This window comes from Sciurus vulgaris, assembly GCF_902686455.1.
Source record: "Sciurus vulgaris genome assembly, chromosome: 1".
NCBI classification, from domain to species: Eukaryota; Metazoa; Chordata; class Mammalia; order Rodentia; family Sciuridae; genus Sciurus; species Sciurus vulgaris.
This window is the reverse complement of record NC_136461.1, coordinates 212,848,580-212,854,579: the sequence shown is the minus strand read 5'-3', so window position 1 is coordinate 212,854,579 and position 6,000 is coordinate 212,848,580. Positions and strand designations below refer to the sequence as shown.

At 52.6% G+C, this 6,000-nt stretch overlaps 1 protein-coding gene across 2 annotated transcripts in view; it reads left to right on the top strand.

Moving 5' to 3' along the window:
* Positions 1-1,415: 1,415 nt before the first annotated feature.
* ARHGAP39 (Rho GTPase activating protein 39) overlaps positions 1,416-6,000 on the top strand; it is a 91,935-nt gene continuing 87,350 nt past the window's right edge. For both annotated transcript variants that reach the window (XM_079153239.1, XM_079153240.1), the window contains exon 1: positions 1,416-1,588. The gene's annotated coding sequence lies outside the window, so the exon portion shown is untranslated. The remainder of the gene's footprint in view (positions 1,589-6,000) is intronic.

Sequence of the window (6,000 nt, the reverse complement as noted above, 5' to 3'; positions counted from 1 at the left end):
TCTTGTGCTACAAGGTGCTGACACACAGGGCTATCCCCTCAGAATCCCAGACCTAAACACCTAGGGCTCTCATCCACAAAGGCAACTCGAAGGTCAAGTGCTGGATGTTCAGACAGGGCAACAAGATAACAGAAGAATGCTCTATACCCTACAAGTGACCTAAGCAAGACATTTTTGTGGAATCGGTGGATGAAGGGAGAAAAAGAAATTAAAACAAGATGATACTGAAGTGCAGGCACAGTCACCAAGGAATGGAGTTCCCAGGGAGGCGGGGTGGAGTTAAAATAGGCCTTCGGCTTTTATAATGAACACAGTGTGTTTCCATGCTCTTGGAAATTATTCAACAGAGAAGGGCAAACTGACAATGCAGGAGACAGGCATGGGTTCCAGTTCCCTGAAGCTACTGCCTCTGACAGGAGCAGAGAGATACGGCAGGCAGGCGTACTTTCCGGACAGAAGGTGAAAGGCAGGGGGGTGGATGTGGTGAGCCTGTGGTTTGGTGATGGGAGTCTTGGTCTCCTCTGGGAGGCTTAACTAGAGGGAATCTGAGAAGTTATCTGATAATGGGGAGACGTGCCCTCCTGGAGAAAACCGCGAGATTGCTTGGGAGTGTGAAGTGCTCATTTTCCTGGTCAAGTGTTCCAATGGAAGCCCCGCAGTCCGGTTGGTGACGTTTCTCCAGCGGCCTCGAAGGAGAATGGCCGGGCTCATCCAGGTTGGGTTTCCTCAGGTGTGCACAATGCAGAGCGAGCTGAAGCTCGTCCACGAGCATTGGGGTGCAGAGTGAATCCGACGCGGACCCTCCGGCCGCAAGCAGAGGTGCGGTCAGCGGCAGCAGGGGTAGGTGCGTCTCGAGAAAGCGCCGCGCATTTTCTCGGTGTTGGAACGGGTCTGGCGGAAGGCCGAATGCTGTGCTGTCGTGGAGAGCTTCCGCGGTTTCATATCCTTATTTCTAGAAATGGTAGTTAAATACAACTTCTAGAAATGAATGTGGCAAAAGGAAGCATTAGGGGGGCTGTAACCGGGAAAAAAATGATAGAGACAAAAAGAAAATGATAAGGAGCAGTTAGGGACTTGTAGTTTCGCCAGATATTTTAGACAGCAGCTACCTTTCCAGAGTCCGGGAAGGGGTAAATTTCAGATGCAGGAAGCCCAGCATGGTGCGCACATGTGAAATCACACCATATACACACCACAACGCGCCACGGGTTACCCGCGCCACGAGCTGAGAGGCGCGGGTAGCAGGGCCCAGCAGGTCCGGAAAGCGCAGGTGCGGCAGGCGGGGCGCGGCGCTGGGGGCGGGGCGGGGCCAGGACCAGTTCCCGGCGTGCCACGCGCATGTGCAGGCGCAGTGCTGTTCTGCGAGGCGCCCTCTGGCGACCGCGGCGGCGCGGGGGCGGAGCCGGAGGCGTGGGGTTGCGCTTGGTGACGGAGGACGCGCGGCCGCTGCGCACTAGGCCGGCGGCAGCCGAGAAGGACCCGGACCGCGGGCGGCAGCGGCGGCGGCCCGGGAGCCGCGGGGAGTTTGGGCGCGGCGCGCGGCCCATGATGAAGGGCTGTGACGGGGCGGCCCGCGCGCAGCCCGCCGGTGAGAACGCGGGCTGTGGGCGGCGCGGCCGGGAATATGGCGGAGAGGCTGTGCTGCGGCCCGGCGGCCCGGCCCGGGCGGAGGCCCCGGCGGGCCTGCGCAAGGAATTCGGTCCTACGGAGACCGAGGGCGCGGGAAGGGCCGGGCTGGGGGCGCTAGGTCCGCGGGTCGGGCGGCTAGGGGACAAAGCGCACGCCGCGGAGGTGTGAGGGTGGGTGCGAATTCGCGAATATGCCGGACCCGGGGGTGCGCGAGTGTGTCCCTGCTCGTGGGTGGGCGTCTGAGTGTGAGGGGCGGGAATGTGGTTGCGAGTGGGCCCGACCTAGAGGTGGGCGTGAGTGCTTGTGTGCCCCTGCTCGAGGGTAGCGGTGAGTGTGAGAATGCATGACCGGAGGGTGGTTGTGATTGTGCCCGGCCTGAGGGCGGGTGTGAGTGCGTGCGTGCCCAGCAGGAGGACAGGTGTGGTGCACGTGTGCCTGGCCCTGGAACAGGTGTGAGTGCTTGTGCCCGTGGTCTAAGGTTGGGTGTGAGTGTGTGCCCCGCCTGGGGACCGAGTGAGTGCTTGTGTGCGTGCTTGTGTGCCAGGCCCAGAAACAGGTGTGAGTGCGTGTGTACCTGGCCCGAGGACAGGTGTGAGTGTGAAGGTGCTCTTCCTGAGCGGGGCGACGTCCCATTCCGGGTGGGGACCAGGTGGTAGCCGCGGGTCTGGGTTCGAGCGGGCGTGGGCTGCGACCCTGATCGGGCTTTGTCCGCCGGACGTGGGGAGTCGGTGGGCGTCTCCAGGCCGGGTCATGGCTGCCTGCGCGTGGCGTGCCTGGGCTCCGTGACCCGGCCTCTGCGGCAGGCGCCACTCGCCCTTCCCGGGGTCTCTGGAGCTGGAGCTTCCTGGGCACATCTCAGTGGCTGGTGTGGTGTGGGTGGGGGCCGCGAGCCGGCAGACTGTCGTCCGGGCCTGGACATCTTTATTTTAAAACATGCAGCCGGCTTCAGGCGCGGCAGCTGTGGGTGTGTTCCCTGCTGCTGCTCACCGCAGCTGCTGTGGGCGCTGCGCAGCCTTCAGCGGCAAAAATGCGGCTGGGCCCCCTCCCCCTTCAATGTTGCGGGGGTTTGACCAAGCCTCCAGTGACCTCTGCAGAAAAACCTACAGTTGCAAGGCCTCGGTTCCTCCCCTGGTGCAGACAATACGGACGTTTGTCTTTGAAAACCAGGGAGGGGAATTGAGCATTGCGTCCTGAGTGCCTTCTGGAAACAGCAGGTGGTTCTGCCTGCTGCTTCCCTTTCACAATGAGCCTGGGGAGAAGAGGAAGCATTATGGAGGCGTGACAGGACAGCCCAGGACCCATTCATTCCTTAAGCCATCCTGGGTGCCTGAGTGCTGGAAGAAATGGAGAGGTGCCTCCCTCCTGCACTTGGCTAGTGAACTGGAGAAGAAGGGACAAGAGGGTTCTGGAGCCAGAGTGACGGCCTTTGAGTCATGACTGTTCCTTTACTGGCTTTGTGGTCTTACACAGGACTCTTTTGGTTCCTCAGCTGTAAAATGGGTACACTTTAATAGTACTGGCTCCGGAGACTTGTGAGTGAACTAAAGCTTGCAAAACGTGTTGTCCCTGGCACTTTTATTTCAAAAAGCTAGGAATTGTTTTTACAGACAAGGTTTGGCCCTGGCAGGGTTAGGTGTGGATGACATTGGGTGCTGTAGGGTGCATGTGCTGGTTCATGGGCTCTTTAGTTATCCACCAGCACTGCATCATAGTATTACATGAGTTTGAAATCTGTGTCTATTGCTTCTTCCACAAACAAACTGAGGCTGTATTAGGAAAAACAGGTGTTTATAAAGGTAAAAGAGGAAGCTGGGTGCAGTGGTCCTGCCTGTAATCCCAGTGGCTCCAGAGGCTGAGGCAGGAGGATTGCAAGTTCAAAGCCAACCTCAGCAAAAGCAAGGCACTAAGCAACTCAATAAGACCCTGTCTCTAAATATAATACAAAACAGGGCTGGGGATGTGGCTTAGTGATCAAGTGCCGCTGAGTTCAATCCCCAGTACCAAAAAAAAAAAAAAAAAAAGAGGAAGAAATCTTATGTACTTAGGTTATGTTATTATATAGATCTGTTTTTAAAAATATCTTCAGAGAAAGAATGCTTCTAATGAACAATCTTGGAATACTGTAGAATTTTCTGTCCTTGGTTACATAGGATTGTTCCTGGATCAGGTCCACCCTCTGAGTCAAACCTCCAAAGCCATGTTGCTCTCTAAAGTTGCTTCAGTGTACCTCGTTAAAATAAACCTTGGATGACTATGAGGAAATGTGTAACAGTGAGATGTTGAGTTATTAGCACAGTGATGTTCTGCCTTGCTCAAACTGTTGGAATAAGTTGAGAGTTGCTTTAGAGCAAAGTGGGGAGAAGCCACATGTTTTCCAAGGAGATGACTCTCTTCAGGTCTGATCATCTCTTCCTTCTGTATTCATTTTTCTTTTTGTTACCAGGGATTGACCCCAGGGACTCTTTACCACTGAGCTACATCCCCAGCTTTTTAAATTTTGAGACAGCGTCTCACTAAGTTACTTAGGGCCTTGTTGAGTTGCTGAGGATGGTCTCCAACTTGTGATCCTCCTGCCTCAGCCTTCTGAGTCACTGGGATTACAGGCCTGCACCACACCTGGCTTTAAATACGTTCTTGAGAGCTATATTTCATCTCCTTCTTTGAGATTTGTGGCATTCAAGGCGAGAATGTTCATTGTTTAGACAAAAATGGTGACAAGGATTTTTAAAATGCCAATCCTGGCCTCTCTCCCACATGTGTGCTGAGGCAGAAGGCTGTGCATGGAGACTTCATGGTTTTTTTTAAACTCAAGGGGGTCAGCTGTGCCTGCCATCCTGTCAACCCCCTGAAATGTGATGGTGACATATATGAACATTATTGCCATCAGTCTGTGAGCTTTGATGATGTGGGATTGTGCGTCTCTGCTTCCACCCTTTGATGGTGTGTGCTGAGAGGAGATTGGATGGCCTCTGTTTTGCTACACTGGGTGGAGTTTTTGTGGTTCAGATTTAGTGCAGCATTTCTTGCTCTTAAGTCTTTGAAATTCTGTGGCAAAACCATAATAACATTAGGAATAATTTTTCAATATTCTGTACAAGTGTTTCCCAAATATTGTTTATTCAGTACTTTTTATAATTGAGCAGTAGTCTACATTCAGTGAGTTGTGCATGCATTGCAGTGCTACACATGAAGTTTAGAAAGAAAAAAAATCCATAGAAGACAGGGACTTTCCTGTGATTAAGTTTCAAACTGGTCTCCAGACCAGGGGTCAGTTAGTTACAGCTCACCAGGAAACCACCTGTCTGTTTTGTCAGTAAAGTTTTATTGAAACAGCCACACTTGCTTGTCTTTGTATTGTCCAAGACTGCTTTGACAGATTGAATATCTGTGACAGGCTGTGCGACCTGCAAAGCCTGAACCCTTCATTTTTGGTACAGTCACAGGACTAGCATGCTACTGAACTTCTGAGGGGAGGTGGCTGCAGGGCTCTGGCTACACGGAAGAGGTGGTCTCTGGCTAATGGGATAAGGGGACACCACAGGCAGAAGATACTTTAAATTTAGGAGCAAAGGGAAGAAGGTGGGTTATATGTGGTTTGTGGAGGTTTAAAGTTTGTGTAAGAAATAATGGGACATGAGGATGGTGATAGAAAGATCTCTCCATTTAGGTTAAAGATTTCAGATTTTAATTTTCTAGCTAATAGAGAACTACTACAGGGATGTGAACAGGGACTGTCCTGATGAGCAGTGACAGGTGGAGTGAACTGGAGAGGAATCCAGATCAGAGTTTTGGGACAGGTTTCTCTAGACAACAATAGCACATAGCCACTGTGTTTTCTGTGACTTCAGTGACAGAGTCTTGTTTTCTACTGACATTTCATTCATTTGTGGTATTGCTTCCATACCCAGGACCAGTGCTTATGTGGAACATGCTTGTTTTTAAGGCAGAAGGGTAGCTAGGAGTGACTCTTCAGGCTTCATCTTGAACTGGCAGGTCAGCTTCCATGGCCACAGAATGTACAGCCCTCTTGCAGCCAAGGGGTAATGCATACTGGAGAAAATGCGATGATCTTCACTACCCACTGCCTGCCCCAGCAAAAAAAAAAGATTGAGCCTGCTCCCTGCCAACTGGGTGGCCTCACATGGGTGGGGCTTAAGGTGCAGCTAAATAGCTCTCCTCAGCCTGGGACACAGGAGCCAGCTATACACAGGAGTCCTTAAGGCTTTTCAGTACCTGTTCTTTGGGCCTTACCCTCGGTGCTTTGGAACTTCAGTTTGAGACTGCTGAAAGCCTGGTTTTCTGACCTGGGTTCTTCCCTTTCTTTTCCACATAGTTGCTTAGATGATGTGTGCTGTGCCATGCTCTCACATA